This window comes from Tachypleus tridentatus, chromosome 6 (assembly GCF_004210375.1).
Source record: "Tachypleus tridentatus isolate NWPU-2018 chromosome 6, ASM421037v1, whole genome shotgun sequence".
NCBI lineage: Eukaryota > Metazoa > Arthropoda > Merostomata > Xiphosura > Limulidae > Tachypleus > Tachypleus tridentatus.
In genome coordinates, this window is record NC_134830.1 from 120,125,037 (window position 1) to 120,143,569 (window position 18,533).

General features: G+C 33.3%; 1 pseudogene across 1 annotated transcript in view; it reads right to left on the reverse strand.

The window, feature by feature from the left end:
- Nucleotides 1-3,218: 3,218 nt before the first annotated feature.
- LOC143253454 (cytospin-A-like) overlaps nt 3,219-18,533 on the reverse strand; it is a 36,592-nt pseudogene continuing 21,277 nt past the window's right edge. The window contains exons 12-16 of the transcript XR_013029636.1: nt 16,899-17,140; nt 16,056-16,161; nt 14,340-14,456; nt 10,035-10,094; nt 3,219-7,642 (exon numbers count right to left, since the gene is read on the reverse strand). The product of XR_013029636.1 is annotated as a cytospin-A-like (transcript). The remainder of the gene's footprint in view (nt 7,643-10,034; nt 10,095-14,339; nt 14,457-16,055; nt 16,162-16,898; nt 17,141-18,533) is intronic.

Genomic DNA, 18,533 nt, shown 5'->3' on the forward strand with positions numbered 1-18,533 from the left:
AAAACTGAAACAACGAGAAAGTGAAGTACGTAAACAAACTCTTAGTACCGATTAGTTCTTTTTGGTTTCAACTGATCATTCAAGAAGCTTTGTTAAGTGGCGAGACCTTATCTTGCTTCAGTTAGTCATTGTATAAGGTTTGTTAACTAGCAAGACCTTTCTTGGCTTCTGCTGATCACAGTACAAGTTTTATTAACTGTAGGTACGAGCAATCAAAGAAAGCATTAGGCTTCTATGTCACTGATACGTTTTTTAATTTTCACCTTTAATGAAAAAGAAAGTATTTCGCATAGTAGATTGTAATATCGATAAAGCTGTTTGTAAGATTAACATCTCTCATCAAAACATAAAATCAAAACAAACAAAAAAGTCACCGAAATCACATACACACACAAAACCTATGAAATCACAAACGAAACAGTGATAGCCAGCTTCGTGGAAAAATATATTAATGACATGAAAACATTACGCTGATGTTAAGAGATTCAAGTAATCCTTCCAGACAATGTCTACAATGAAAACCGCTTTCTCGACTCCCAGTGGTTAGCTTTGGAAGACAGTTTAATTTGTTTTTGAGCCAACAGCTACACAAAGAATTGTTTGTAACCTGTTCATCACTGGTACTGAAACCCATTTTTTGTGTTATAAGCCCACTGAACAATCGAGTAAGAGAATCAAAACCATGATGTTGATATATTATAAAATAAACTAAATTAAAAAAGTTTCAATACATTACCAACTATAAGTACTCTAATTTGTTTGTTGTCAAACACAAAGCTGCAATATGGGCTATCTGTACTGTGCCCATTACGATTATCAAAACTTGGTTTTTACTAATACAAGCCTTCAGACTTTCCCCTGAGCTGCTTGGGGTGGGGGGAATTTTCTAATTAACTAAAGCAATACAACAAAGAGAAGTAGTAGAACCCTTCATGAATAGACTATATAAAGCCACACCACCTACCTACCCGCCCACATGGTCAAATTACCGACTGAGCAACGTAGTTGTGAATCAACCTTTGAAATATTCAGTCAGTAAATAACCATGTAAACTGTCAAGTGTAACGTTTCAAAATTATCTCTAAGTAGTATGATCTTATTTTAAATAATTTAACAGAATTGTTTTAATTTACCAATCTGACAAAACTAAAACTCCACCAGGTGTCACCCTAAGTAGCACGAGAATACGTAACAAACAATATTTAATTTTAAAATTCTATTGAAAAAGACTCAAGTTTTGTGATACGAATTTTTTTTTTTTTAAATCTTGAATCATGTCGTAATTTGTTGTTGCGAAGCTGCATACTTTTCCAAACCTATGCTACGTTTATGTCTGTACACTCAGTCTTTCTCGATTTTCGATATTTGAAGACCTGGTGGAGAATGCAGAATAAAAGTAAACTTCTGTCAGTCTAATAAACGTACTTTGGCAATGTTTCGCAGAGCCAGTATCACGCTTGTTAAAAAAGCCTTAATTTGACACACTAATTATCCTTTTCCGAATAAAGCCTGCCTTTAACTTTCATTTTTCTAGGCCTAATTAGTGTTTTGAAATAAGATGGTGAAAAAAAACAAAACAATTTAAAAATATACTAAAAGTAGGAAAAGAATAAAAGTGTTCTTACTTACGCCAACAGTTTCTATAGTTACAAAGAAATTGCGTTACTCAAACCCTTCTTCTTTATAAAAGTCCTCCGACTTGCAACGCTACCATCCTGGGTTTGATTCCTCGGAGAGAAAACAACAGATAGCCCAAAGTAGCTCTCCTTTTAAATTAAAACAAACGTACTTTTATTATAAGTTATTTTTTATCTAAAATCTTAAGCAAAACTTTTAATTACTGAATTCAATCTAAAAATAATATGTACATGAATAACAGTGTTGTGTTCATCACACCGTCACGTATCTAACCCTAGAAGTTCATAGCATCCACATAGACCCCAATACCTTCACCATCAGGGGCAGTTTAATTACTATAAGATTTATGACAAGTACCTTCACTATCTGGGACAGTTTAATTACTATCATATAATTTATAGCTTGTGTCTCATGTTATTACTCGATACTTTTCCACCAAAGTTTATATTTTGTTCTCTCGTTACACTTTCACAAGTAAAGATATCGAACCAATGCGCAAACCTTCTGATTAACAGCCGTTGTTTTAACGTTTAATGACAGGAGATAAGTCGTCGACACTAAATTGGTGTTGACAGATGTCGAGTCCGTTAAGGAATATCTCTAGTTTTTAACGATAATCTTTCTAATATGAAGTTTATTGTTGCAAATCAACAGAATGACAATTAGGTTTACACTCACCACTAAAGTGTATCACAAAATTTCATTTCAATTAAAAAAAAAAAAAAAGTTGTTTTGCATTTCGCACAAAGCTACTCAAGGGCTACCTGCGCTAGCCATCCCTAATTTAGCAGTGCAAGATTAAAAGAAAGGCAGACTAGTCATCACCACCAACCGCCAACTCTTTTAGCGTTTACAATATCGGGAAGTCAAAAACTTTCCATAACAGAATTTTAAAAAATAAACAGTTGCTTGGATGATACAGTTTCCCGTTGTCTTTCCTAAACAGAATAATCCATACAAAATCCAAAGGATTAAATAAACAATTTATTGCTATGTTAAGTATTCCTATGAAAACTGATTATTTTAATCACATGCTACTCTTACAGTACTTCTTGTGACAACGTGAGACTATGAAGGACACATGAAACTAGTTCTTCCAGGACCAAGACTTCTTACAATTAGTCTCGTTAACTATACTTTTTATATTATCTAATAATCACCATATTTTATTACCAAACTGAGGTTGTTTGTTTGCGCGGTAACGAAACTCATACCACTATCCAGTACAGTAGCCACTAAGCAGCGTTCAGTTCAAAATACGGTTAAAAAAGTAATGGAAAAGCCAACGTAAAATTGTAATCAACCTACTTAATTTTTAAAAAAGTTTAAGTGAAACAAAACATTCATATCTGAGCACGTGAACAGAAGTAAAATACGAGTCGCCAGGGGAACAAGTTTGTTTGTTTGTTAATAAGCTTAACGATGTGTCCGTTACAAGGTCTCAGGTTTGTGTATCATAGTTTAAACCTAATCCTATGCTACGTGGAGAATACTTCTGCAAGTAAACACAATACATACACAATTTCTTGTTGGATTAGTCAGCTGGTTTATGAAGTGAGAAATTACTAATCAAACACACGACAAACAAATCATTCTTTATTAAGATCCCGCCACATAATAATTTTTACATTGACCGAGAAGCGATTTCTCTTCAGTAGACAGATAAATAATTAATAAAACAATTGCAACGTCTTTTACATATTTAACCTAGCCCCTCTTTCACGCACACACACACACAAATTACACAGCGATTTAAGCACGACTAACAAACACATTCACTACACCATTGAAAATAAAAAAAATGGACTCGTTCAAGTGTGTGGGCTGACCTGACAAAAACAAGTTTCTTAAAAGACCAGTTATTTTCAAGTATCCTTTTCTTTTCTTCTACTCGTCAAGTGTTTTTCGTTGCAGTTTTTGTTTTTTGCTGTACACAAAGGCTCACCATGTTGTACCCATCATGGATATCGAAACTCATATTTTGGCATTGTAATCCTCAAGATGTGCTGCTGAGCCACTGGAGACGGGGAGGCAATTCAGATGTATTTTACACCTCTACTGTTCGACTTCATAAGGATGTTTACAATAGGCAGCAAAAACTTCTCTTATAGCAACGTCACATCAGGCTATATGCTGTGTCGACCGAGGGGAATCGAACCCCTGATTTTAGCGTTGTAAGTACGAAGACTTACCGCTGTCATTGCGGGGGACAGAAAAAGTTTTGTTTGTTTGTTTCTGAATTTCGCACAAAGCTACTCGAGGGCTATCTGCACTAGCTGTCCCCAATTTAGTAGTGTAAGACTAGAGAGAAGGCAGCTAGTCATCACCACCCACCGCCAATTCTTGGGCTACTCTTTTACCAACGAATAGTGGGATTGACCGTCACATTATAACGGCCCTACGACTGAAAGGGCGAGCATGTTTGGCGCGACGGGGATGCGAACCCGCGACCCTCAGATTACGAGTCACACGCCTTAACACGCTTGGCTATGCCGGGCCCAGAAAAATTTAGGAACAATCGAAAATGTTTCTAAACAAATACATAAAGAAAGCATTGTAATTTAAAGGATTACTAGACAAGTCTATAACTAGTCACGTTCCTTCGCGCTGACAATAAAACGAAGAATCTATGTCCATGTTTTATTTTCTTTCACATATACAAAATTACACCCTTTAATGCATGTTTACACAACTTTGCAACATAACCACAGTTCAACAACTGTTATCATTCAGGACTTCTTCCATTTTTTGTTTTATGGCACTTAAAACTAATGATGAAAGGTAAAAATTATTCGAACAGTGCTCAACTACAGGGCGACTCAAACGTTAGGTTCCTCCCAACTGAGTGTCGATAAAATTTAGCAGTAAAATTACAATTAACTTCCAGATAATTATTAACAATTCCCCATTGGGACTTCCTCAAGGCTAGCAGTAAAGGACAGCCCCTGTACTACTATCCTTCATAAAGCCGAAATGGCGAAACGTTGATTAAAATATTTACTGTCATCATCTAGAAAGTAAAGTTTAGTTTTTGGCCCCTAGATTTACTGTGACAAAACGTCTATCCCCCCAACTCCAAACCTTGGAAAACATTTGATTTACAACATAAAGCATCATTTATCCATTATCATTCTTGACGCCATACCTGAGTGCTGTTTACATTTTGTATACTTCTCTAGGTCCACCCTCCACAATGTGTGGAGGCTGTATCATAAAGCTGTTAGCCACATAGAAAGTGTGTGTGTGTGTGTGTGTATGTGTGAGGAGGGGGGGGGCTATTTTTTTAAGGTAACTCTCAAACTGTACTTGTCATTCACATGGGTCCTGTAATACTACATGCAACTATGAAGAAAAAAAAAGAGTATTGCTCGTCCTAGAAGTAAATAGTCCAGAGACATTGGACATGATCAGGCAAAATGTGATAGATAATGCTCTTCCTTAATGGCTCAAAATACACAGTTCTTTTCTGTAGGTTAATCTGACAGATTGCCAACTTGATAAGACTACATGACAAACATGACCAATCCCAGTGCAGGAGGTTGAATCAACTTATTTTGGTGTGCACAGCTGTTTCGTTAGGCATTGAGCACCATCACAGAGCTTCTCAACTCCAAAATAATTTGTTTCTCTTTCTTCTCTCCACTCTTAACTTTAAAGAAACGTTTAAGACACATAAAAATACAGCAAGAGTTGAAATACCAGTTAACTCTCATCACGGTCTTGACCATAATGAAATGCAACTGTGTTCTCCAAGCAATTACAAGTAGTTCTCTGAAAAAACCTCATCTAACTAACTCGCAAAGAAATGCAAAATGTAAAAAACTTGAAATTACCCAATTATATATCATTTCTTAGTTTTTAAGAGATGAACATTCTGCAACTGGTTGAGATGGAAAAAGAACATAGGCTTAAATTCTAACACTAAACTTCTAAGAGGGTGCTTCTGATGACAAATAACATTTCAACTTCTTTTACTCAGAGGTAAAAGTTTTACGGAAAATCAACTTTCCTTTGGTTTCCAGTGTGCTTTTGTAAATAGATGACAAACTAAAACTTCTTAAAGCAAGATCCATTTTTTTTAAATTCAAATTAGGAAGCTTTATTATGGATTTAAATATTTACATACTTCAAAATAATTAAGTTTGTCAAAAAAAAAAAAAAAGGAAATTTTCATACAATAATCCACAACACTATTTCATTGACGTGCCAGAACACAAATAATGAAACTGTTGAGAAGTATCTAATAATGCCGTTACGTCATTTATCGTCAGAATAGTACAGTTTCTTTGATGTTTTAGAATACAAAACATCAAGTGAGTGGTGTTGTTCTGAGAAGAAAATCCTGAAAGCATGCATCAGAAAAACCCTTGTAGTCAAGGGATTGCTTCAGTGAACCACTGTTGCTATAGTCAAGTTGTTTAACACATTTAAAAACTTATTTAGTACACAGCTTTCACAAGTAATTTAGCACAACTTATCGCACAGTTTCTCTGGCTACTGAATATGAGTCAGTAAGTTAGTGAAGTCCATCGACCTTGTTTTGATAATACTGGTATGTAATACTGATCACAATATAGATCAACCATGTGGTACTACCATCACTAGTGACCACGTAGAGTTCATGGATGTAAATCTTCCACCTAAGTATGTATATGCTTGCCTACAGCAGCTGGTACAATATTTCTAAGTACTGGAAACTTGCACATATTCTATAAACTAGGAAACACTGAAATAATTTATTGTAGCTTACATCTGACAATCATGTCCCCAAAATGTATAATTACCAACTACATTTCTTGAATGATCAATTTCCTTTAGAAACATAAATAAATATTTGCGTCTTAATCTACCATATATATTTTTGGTTCACAATGATAACAACTTCCCCTCTTAACATTTCTCCCAAGTTTGTGATTTGAGAAACCAATAAGTTAAATCTAAAAACAAAATCCAAAGTTCTGAACAGCCACATCTATCTCAGAACTAATGTCCTGCTTATACGTTTTAATCTACAACATTTGAGATTTACTCTCGAGTAACAAGCAAGCTAAAGCAAGCAGTCACCCCCCCCTTTTCTTTTTGCTTCTTTTGTCTAACTGCAGGTCAACTTGTCCTGGGAAATCAATCTAAACCATAGAACTGAACAGAAATATCTGTATTGTGACTAGGAATGCTGGGAAACTGATCAATTTAAGCATTAATGACCATTGTAAGGTCAACCACTTTTTGACTATTGGACATACCTGTGATCCACATTTACAGGTCACACTCATGTACTGGATAGTAAATGTAGGTATTTCTCTAAGTGGTGGGCTTTAACTACTTGCAGGAGCTTATCACAAATCCTATACTTTTCAGCAGTTTGGTTCCAAACATCCACTCTACGAGTTTAGCCCAGATTACACTTATATGATCCAATCATAATTATCAGTATATTTTTACATATAAATTTCATGTGATAATAAACTGTTTAAAATAAGAAAAACCCATTTTGACACTATTCTACTGTCCAAGGAACTGAACCTTGGGTATTATAATTTACCCATGTTAGGGAGTCACACAATACTTGGATAAACTGTGCTGACAGATATCACAAACAGATTTCACAGTCCTTTTCCCACTTTTACAGAGTAAGTCAATTTTTAGAGCAACAGTAACACTATTTTTTCTCATAAACACCTTAATAAAATGGCACTTAATACGTTTAAAACTTTCCATTACCACGACAATATAAGCAATCACAAGTAAATATATATATCTATACAAAGGGACTTTGAACAGTGGGTGAATGCATATGCCAGTTGAAGGAAGGGGGGGAGAGAAAGCTCCAACAAAGTAAGTGTTCATTGTTGGAAAGAAGTCCAATAGCAATGTTCATCAGGACTCATCCCACAGCTTTCAGTGATTAACAATTCTAGGTTTCAAAGTGCTTGTACAGAGATGTAACATATCCCATGATGGACTGCCAATCAGGCCTTTCTAACGAGATCAGTTCATTAATGTTCTGCAATGAAAGAAAAAAAACGTCAGAAACATGTGAAATTAGATGACAAATATTATCAAACAAACCTGTCACACCAACACGCACTACCAAGAACTACAAACTAAGACGTTTTCATGGAGTAACACAGAAGAACTGCTGAATTTAAGATATATTAAATAGTGCATAATTATTTATCAGTTATTCTTGGAAATAAACGTGTCTAAACATTTCAGTAAGGAGATAAAACAGCCTATATTTTTTAACCATGTAGTGTCAAGGATAGTGAGTAATCTACACAAGATATTGAGTTTCTTCAATTTTAATCAATCATTATTACTGCCCTCTAGGGGTAAATTAGCAGGTATAAATAAATCGTGAAACTAGTTGTGGTTTTTAGGAAAAAATTACTAAGTTTTTAACTGCATTATATTTCTGTTAGCACTACAATGTGCAATTCAGTAACAAATATAATGGCAGTTAACATTTACTTTAGTAATTTTAATTTTGTAGAAGGAATCAGATACGTTAACTGATTTTTATAATTAATTAATGTCTTCCAGAATTTCAAACAGTTTTAGTTTTTATTGGCTAGACTTTATTTTATTGTCTCCTGCTGTAAAATTCAATAAATTTGAGGTTAACATTCACCCACCAACAACAAATTAAATCTGGAAGAAATAGTTTCTTGTTCTGGAAGGTATATCTTTTGTACTACCTTCCAACCTTAGTTACACTCATCTAAACAGCAGAAACCAACTAATTATAACCTACTTAAGTAACTGAAGTGGGGTTTTCCGATTCATGGCATTCTCTGTTGATATTAGTATTTCATATCCAATCCACATTCAGAATAATATTCATTTACTGAATTCTGAACTTAGTCCATCTGTTCTTTACACTTATGTCAATTTACTGAATTTTCTTTTATCCCAAGCACCAGTTCTTCTCAGAAACTTTAAGAATTAGTCCTCTTAACTTAAAAAAATTTATAAGCAATTGGTAAACCTGGCACAGCTTTACTAAAGCACCAGAACAAATATAATTATGTTGTCAAGATTCTGGTGCTGGCCATAAATGTTGTAAACATATGTTTTATTAAAGCAGATAAATTATGAACCCAGAATGTTTTAGGCACCAGATATATTTGAATGTAAACATCTATAGAACATTTAGAAGATTCAAAGTTCCTTCAATGTATTATATTAATATATCTTTTCACAAGTATATCAGTTTTTTTAGGTTAATATACACTAAATTATGTTTACAAATAACTTTATAAAAATTCAAGTTTCAATCATTTAAAGGTCATTAATAATTAGAATAAAATAGTTATTCATAAAGCAGTCATTAGATTAAGGGTTTAAAACAGTATACAAATAACTTTATAAAAATTTTTTATAAATTGAAAAAGATTTTCAATAGGATTTAAGACCAGAGAGTTTCCAGGCCAATTCAGCACTTTTCCCAAGTTTTATTCAAAGATTTTCAATAGGATTTAAGACCAGAGATGTAGTCATGATGTAGTAAAAAATTCTTCACAAGTTTCAATGTGTGGCACGGAGCCAGATCTTGCTAAAAAATGCCAGATCCATCTGGAAATCTCTTTTTCAATTCTGGAACGACTCTTTTCTCCAAAACTTCGATGTACTGTGGTCCTCGCATCATACCTTCTATGATAAGTAAGCGTCTGATGCCATAGTAGCTGAAAAAGCCCCAAAACATCTTCTTCAAAGGATGTTTTACAAACTGATTGATGGGAGATTCTGAAAGTTTCTCACCTGGAGATCTGCAAACATGCAGACTTCTTTGATCCTGTACACAGAAAGGAGTCTTGTCACTGAATAACACCTTCCTCCATCGTTCTTGCATCCAGTTCTTGTATTTCAGACCCCATTGATACAGTTTTTTCTTCATTGAGTTGGTAAGAAGTTGTTTTTTGACTGGTCTCCTTACCCTTCTAATGCAATTTCAAATGATGTAATATTCCTCAAATATTCGTCATATATCCCAAAAATAGATCGACTGTACTGCAAAACACAGCTAATTATGCAGTCTGTGTGAAAAAATGACTATTAAAGGGAATCAGCGGGTCTAGCAAGCCTACACTGGCCACCATGCTGAAAATATTGTAAAATGACCATTCGTTTCAATTAATTTGCACAAGGACGTAGAATAGTTCAAATATTCCAGAAATGTTCTCAATGTGAAAACTTCAAGTTATACAAATAGTACATGAAGCTTTATGTTAATGAAACAAGATTGATGCTTGCATAATATTACATTATAATATCACCAGTATAAATTTATGACAGTCAAGAAGGAGAGGAAACCAAAGCCTACAGTCTTTCAAATTAAGCTTTGACAATATCTCAGCCAAATTACAATGGTAAAACATTCTTTGAGACCAACCTACCAGTGTTGTAGAAATTCCCACAGATTCGGCAGCTTTGAAAGCTATGGTGAAATTTCTTTTCTGTAAAATAAAGGATGAGATTAATAAAAGTTAACTGAAACCTAAGAAGTAATCTGAAAGTTAATAAACAAACTTACCTGTAGGCATAAATTAATTCTCTTATTAATTTTCACTATACAGTATACACAGGTAAATGAAATATATTGCCTTAGAATTTACTGGTGGAAATAAACCTTATATTAGGCAAAGTTCAAGAAATATTAGCCTTTTCAGATTATGCGAGCTTTTAACAGACACAAAAACTTCCAGATATTTCAGTGCACACACAGAAGCATTGTTTTAACAGAAGCATTGTTTTAGAAAGGAAAAAAAAAGGAACATTTGTTTTAATTGAAAGACAGAAATAAAAATGAAAAATTACTTTCTCAGAAAATGCAATGATCAACATTGTCATTTTGCTTATTAAAACTGATCTATGAGGGACATCTTTTCAAGTGTGTGAAATACGAAGACATCACATTCTAGTTAGTTTTAACTTGATCTATCTTAAAATACAGATGTATATATTTAAATCAAGCCATCCCATCCTCTAAGCCAAAATAAAATTATTTAAATAAATATATAAAAATGAGCTAGCCTTTATCATTCATACATCTATCAAGAGCTTTATTCTAAACTCACTCAAGTTTACAGCCTCTACAAGAATTGAAGGCCACCCATTCCATGGACCAACCACCCTGTTTGAAAAATAAAATTGTCTCAGATAAAAATGGCTTATAATCTGCCAATATTTATATTTGCATCTCAGTTATAGGTATTAACACCTACTAATAAAGCAGAGAACAATGTTTTGACCTTCTTAGGTCACCTTCAGGTTAAAAAAGTGGGCTTATCATCGTGAATATTTATATCCATTGTTCCATAGTTCTATTATTCTCACTATTAACTATGAAAAAAGATTATTTATCAATATTATCAATTCCCTTTCTCAAACCATCTCAATCAGGCCTTCCCCATCTCTTCAGAGAAAATAAATGTGAGAGATTTTCAACCTCTCCATTGCAGTCACCAGTAACCTTTTCCAACAATTCAGTGTCTTTCCTAAGATAAGGAGCCAAAGACAGAGAACAATATTCCAAATGTGGTCTAACCAGTAACCTGTTCAATGAACTTTGGACAACTGAACAGGTGGAAATGTCACATTGCAGAAAATTTGCCAGACCAACTTACAAAGTTCAGCACAGGTACCTTTACAAATGTACCTTTTATTTCGGTCCAACTTTTAGTATTTTACTTTCATTATGATGATTTTTGCTTTTAAGTTAATTAACATATTTCAAACTGAAATGACATGGGTAGGAAACAGGAATTTAAAAGAAAAAAAGTTATACTAAACTGTTGAGTTTTTTGAAATCCATGTTGGAAGATAAGCACATTCAGGAGAATAATGTGGTTCTTTTTGTTTGTTTCCTTCAATATTTTATTCATAACCATTTAAGTCAAATGGAAGGTTTGTTAAAAACCACAAAATTATTCTGATAAGCAAGAAGTATAATAATAAATAATGATAAAAACCAGTTTTAACTACAAAAATTAATAATTACAGTACACTTTCAACATCTGACACTTATCTAAACGAGTTTATCAGATGTGGATGGGTTCATCCAGTTATGAGAGAAAGAAACATACTATCAAATTAACAAAAACGATAGAAAACAAACTTGTAGATGTTCTGCCATATGTTAAAGGGAAAACAAAAAACAAACCTTTACAGTGGAAATTTATTTAATGAAAGAACTGTGTTATTGAATTTCATGCTTAAAAATGGAATTTATAAAACTGTGAATTTTGACTTTGGATGTATTTCACTGTGCTTTCAATGCCACCATTAAGTGTTTGTGGATTTTCTGAATTGATTCCAAAAACACAAAGCCACTCATGACACCCTAAAAAGAAAGTAGAAATTGTTTTAACAAAACAGACCTAATTGGAGTATTGTAACTTTGATAAATGTGCAGTTTTATTGAATTTAGCCAATGACGGTGATGGTTACACAACATAAGTTGTCACAATGTGATGTAATGTAATTGCATATACTGCAGCTTCAAGAAGACAAAACTCTCCATTTAAAAAAAAAAGCCAACAAAAGCTTCTTTTCTTTATTATTTGCAAGTATAAAACAGTATAACTTCCACTTTAGCACAGCTTCACATAGAAATAAGAAAAAGGCTTAGTTCAGTAATGTAATCCTAGAAGGAGATGTTTGTGAATTATTTCTGTCACAGTTAAATTTGATGTGTTTTTTGCTTTATGATCTTATAGTTCTTAGTTAAATACTTAACTTGACCACATCATGTTCTGCTGACAAGGTTGCTGAGGTGGTTTGTGCTAACATTATGCCTTATCAGCATGGGTAAAGAAAATAATGCCAGTGGTCATAGACATAGTCAAACTGAATGCAGTGTTGTTTGAATTAAAATCACAGGTAAAATTTACTGTCTTATACAATAAAATACAAACATTTTACATAATTGTATCAAGACACAAAGATATGATATTTTGATTCTTAAAAACATATTACAATGAAAGTTTCAAGATTTCAATACTATGAATTCACACAAATATTACCTATAAAACCTTTTCTGTGCAAAACATACTATATAAGCTGTAGAAAGTTTTCTGAAGTTTCAATTATTTTATCCACTTATTTGTTTTTACAATGCAGTAAAACAAACCATAAACAGGTGTGTCACATCTACAGACATGGATCTTGGACTCTAAAATACAGTACATTATCTCAAATTGTACTAGTTTCTGTACATTTCTGACTAGAATACAATAAATACTTTCAGTCAAGTTACACTAGTTTCTGTACATTTCTAATGCTAGGGCACAGTATATTTGTTCATTAAGCACAAAGCTACAAAGTGAGTTAGTTATCTGTGCTCTGCCCACCACATTCATTAAAATAAAATTTCTTTTTTTAGTATTATAAGCCCTTAGACTTGCAGCTGTCAATTCAGGGTCAAACAGTATCTACTTTCAGTCAAGTGGTACTAGAGTTCCTATAACAATAATTTCAAAAAATCTGAAGAAAGAGTAAACTACTTTCTTAAGTGAGATTCAGATAAAAACATTATAAATCTACAACTGTTTCTCTGCAGCAGCGGCGTCACAGTAAAATCTACAACCGTTTCTCTGCAGCAGCGGCGTCACAGTAAAATCTACAACCGTTTCTCTGCAGCAGCGGCGTCACAGTAACATCTACAACCGTTTCTCTGCAGCAGCGGCGTCACAGTAACATCTACAACCGTTTCTCTGCAGCAGCAAGTCACAGTAACATCTACAACCGTTTCTCTGCAGCAGCGAAGTCACAGTAACATCTACAACCGTTTCTCTGCAGCAGCGGTCACAGTAACATCTACAACCGTTTCTCTGCAGCGAAGTCACAGTAACATCTACAACCGTTTCTCTGCAGCAGCGAAGTCACAGTAACATCTACAACCGTTTCTCTGCAGCAGCGAAGTCACAGTAACATCTACAACCGTTTCTCTGCAGCAGCGGCGTCACAGTAACATCTACAACCGTTTCTCTGCAGCAGCGACGTCACAGTAACATCTACAACCGTTTCTCTGCAGCAGCGACGTCACAGTAACATCTACAACCGTTTCTCTGCAGCAGCGACGTCACAGTAACATCTACAACCGTTTCTCTGCAGCAGCGACGCCACAGTAACATCTACAACCGTTTCTGCAGCAGCGACGTCACAGTAACATCTACAACCGTTTCTCTGCAGCAGCGACGTCACAGTAACATCTACAACCGTTTCTCTGCAGCAGCGACGTCACAGTAAAATCTACAACTGTTTCTCTGCAGCAATAGTATTACAATAAAATATATAACTATTTTTAAGGTTACAATAAGATATACAACTAATGCTAGTGCATGAAAGTTTTATTCACAGATCAATTGCAATATATATTTTTTCCTTTATAAATTAATCTTTCGGTAAACGTTCTGTGATTGTAATTAACTAGGCAGGATAGAGGTAGTAATTACTTATGATCAAACTATTTAAATGGTTACATTACATGAACAGGTAAAATTTGTTACAGAACGTCTATAGCTGTTAAAGACAGTTTATTGGTCACTAATTGCACTGTTACTGTAATGTAGGTATTTCATTCAAACTAAATCCCAAATACCCATTTCTTCAAAACAACTAGTTTGTCTAACTTGTTAATTAGAATTGTGCATCAATTTTTATAGTTTGAAAACATATTTAAATACTCATTAGACACCTACTTTGTCCTTATTATCCAGCTCATTATAAGGAATTAAGTCTGGTAGGTAGGTGTGTAGAATAGCACAGAAAGCCAGGCCATCATTCCAGCTGCTACTGAAATTGGTGATGTCAATGTTCTAGAAGAAGAAACAAAAACAGTGATAAAACCATGACAGCTGTTTGTAAGAGAGGAAGACCCACAGTAACTGTGTGCCATTTGTTTTCAGGTAAACAGAAGCATTACAAACGATGTTAGTGTATTATTTACTTGAAGCAGAAAAAAGTAAATCAAAAGGCATTATTGAGCCATAAGGAGAGAAACACCAGTTATTTTTGTTTGGTGTGATTTAAACTGCTAAAAAACAGCTGACACAGCAAACCAAATACAGCTGTTGTAAAGCAAGTTAACGGAAGTGAGGAAACACTCAGTTTGATGACTACACCACATTCCTTGTGTGTCACAAAAGGTACAAGGCTGTGACATGATCTACAATATCAGCTGCTAATGGAAATGACTTATGCTGTCTTACGATACAACATTCCAACTTTATGTACATTTCAAACTTTTCACACACTAATTACTTAGAAACTATTCAAGATGGTACTGAATCCAAGCTGTAAAACAAATCTCTTTAATTTTACTTTTAGATACTACATCAGAATGACATCAAGTACAATTCAAAGTTTCTGGTTTCATTATTAAAGATTTTATCATTGTACTTAAAAATTTCTCACACCATTTCTCTAATGACTGAACTCACATTATAACATAGAAAGGCACTACTGCAAAATATGTTCATTGTATTGTTTGAACAAGGGGAACTGTATAAAACTCAGCTGCAGTATTTTATTAGAATGTTACAAATTAATTATTCCTGTGTCTATATGCACAGAAATATTCGTATCTAACACTTAGCCCAGTTTAGTTCCACTCATTGAATAAAATATTAAAAGTATGTTTCTAATTGTTTTATTTATTGAACAATTAGTTGATAGTTACAGAAGAAATTCATTAGTCAATGACTTTGTGCAAAACATATAAATATTTACAATTTAAAATTAGAAATTTCCATTTGTAAAGATGAAAATATTCCCTTTCAAACTAAATCTTTAATAATGTGTGTGTGATCATATGTACTCAATTTACCCACACCTGTATAATTACCTGTTTGTAAATCAACCGTAATAACTTGTTAATCATCTGACTAACTGCACCACAGCATTCATATTGTAATCACCTGACTAGTTCAACCATAACTGTACAACCATCTTACAAAAATTCAGCTATAATCACTTGACAATCATCTAAGTCAACCCTATTTGATAATCACCCGATTAACTCGATCATTATCATTTGGTAATTAACTTACTGTAAGTGAACCATAACTCCATAAATAAAGACTAACTCAAATATAGTTACTTGTAACAAGTGAGAATCCACGAGTTCAAAGGTCAATGGTAAAAGCTGTTTGCACACCTCAAGCTTGTATAGTAGTATGTTTAGAGCAATTGGGAAAACGATAATTTCTAAAACACTTTGGGAAAGCCGCACTTTATGTAAGTAAAGACAGGTTCTACAATTCATTAATGAACAGCACTCTAAAATATGTATTTTGTTATATATACTACATTAAATACTACAAAGTAGCATTTAGTGACAATATATTAACAAATGTACATACAACGAAAATTTCGACAACACACAAACAGGAATATTTATACACTTGTATGTTTACCTTGTATCCTAGCGTCTTGTTTTGGCACCATTTAAGGAGTGCATTCCTCTTTGAACCTCCTCCTCTTACTAAAGCTGACAGTGGGTCTTTTTTCTCTGCTAAATCACTAACATAAAAATAGAAATAACACTTTAAAAAAATGACTTAACTGTTATGACTAAACATTATTTTCACAAAAAATAATTTCTAGCATCTCCAAATTCTTTACAACATTAAATAAACTATTAAAGTGGAACAACAAATTTTGTTTTAAAACTTGCAACTTAATTTTAAGACACACCTTCAAAATATGGTAATTTTTCCTTTTCAGAATTAACCTGTCACTGGGAAAAAAAAATCATCTTTCATCACGATCATAGCTTAAGATAGTGACTGGACATTATCTAATGAAAAAACTGGATATTCCAGCTAAAAATGGCTCTATTTAAACATTTTGTTTGGTATGTTTTCATTATGACACTCATCTCAAAAAATAGCTTTGTTACAAAGCTTTGAGTCAGTTTTCCTTTGCTATAATGTGTTTTTTCTGCCCATTTCCAACATTTCAAAACAAAGCATACAAAACTCTCTTGTTGTTTTCACAAACTGTTATAACCAGTTTACTAATATGTCAATAATATACCTAATTTTTGAAGTTATAGAGTAATTTAGTGGATACCTCGACAGTTTGAGGCTATGATTAATATAAAGCAATATAAATTAACCTTTCACTGGAACTAAAAGAAAAGCATAGATGTGAACTAATTTTATTGTATCATAAATAAAACATTTATCATCTGTTGAAAGATATCAAAACACACAAAATAGTGCACATGTACCCTACTATTTTGACACTAGAAATACCTGTAACTACTGTTTCTCCTGAGGGGATCAAGTTTACTAGCCAGAATGGATACAGGGTGAGAGTTGCTAGACTTTGGAGTATCCATTTCTCCTGAAACTTTGCTCGAGATGTTTCCTGTAGAATCTGTGGGAATGATAGGTGTTCCCTCCACAAAAGAACTCTTCTGTAACCTACCTGTACGACCGTTAGTCTTACCATCACACATAAGTGTTGCATCTGATGCCACTGATCGAAGAGGTGGCTACAAGGATCAAGATAATGACCTCTAATCATCTGAACTTAATAAACAAGAATAATCACAAATTACAACATTAAGACTATGTTTTTTAAATCTGACAAGGTTACAAAAGATTAGATATCTTTATAAAAGACGAACAAGCTTTTTAAATTGATAAAAATAATAAAAACAAGTATTCTGGAGATGACAACACCAATAAAAAACATTTTATTCCTCTACACATAAGAAAATATCCTGTAATGTAGCAACAGGAAAAGTAGTGACCTAATAACTTTTTTTTAAAATCTAAACCACTTTTTTCAAGTATGAAGTGCTAATCCTATAAAAGACATTCATATGATGAACAAAATATGAATTATACAACATAACTAACCATACAGAACTTAACATAAAATATCAACAAAGAAATTACTTCATTACACAACACCACATTTCTACTAGTATCTTGATTTATAATCACAAGTTGTGCAATTTCACTAAAAACGAGCTTTATCTTAAAAGTAGATGAAATACACATATAAAACTAGGATGTCACCTGCAGTGTTTTTCTGATACAAAGAATATTGTTACTTAAGACAACTGATGTGGATTATAAGTTTATTTGTCCTTAATAGAAAAGCAAAACATCCATCATTAGAATTATTAGCCATTAAAAAAAAGCAAACATCACATAAAGGACAATGTTAGATAACATTTCCCTTCATTCTTTTACTATTAATCCATAACAACCCCACTAGATTCTAATTTCACACCCTACTTTAAGGAAAGTGATAACTGACTCATTCACCTGCAGCCAACTGTGGGAAGGAAGTTACTTGTATAAGAATTATTATGGTGGGTTTAATATTACTTCTACTATTACAAACTATTAGAATTTTTAAGGGTGGAATTTTTAGTAGAAATATTTTTAGGGCATTTCATTTTATTTTTACTTTTGATATTATTAGAATTTTTAAGGGTAACTGCCTTCCCAAAACTGGCTGCAGACAGTAAAAGACAGTTGGAATTGAAACATTGTAGGTATAAACACTCAACTCCAAACCCTTAATTGAATTTCCATGATTGCTAACTAGTTTTTCATCTGCTTTTGGATTTTGTCTGATTGATAGGATATCCACAGTGCTTGTGGGTGCTATTATCACAGACAACATCTGTAATGACTTCACAGATACAACCAGAAATGCTAAAGGACTTCACAAAATAATTTTTTGACAAATTAAATTCATTATTATTTTGTAGTGCTGATTTTAATCACTTATGAACAATGAATGCGAGTAATATGGTAATAGTTTTGAAGCTACTTCTTTCATTATATACAATGAATCATCTTTACAGTAAGGTGAGATGAATACAGGCTCACACTAAAAAACATGCAAATACTAAAGCACCAATCACA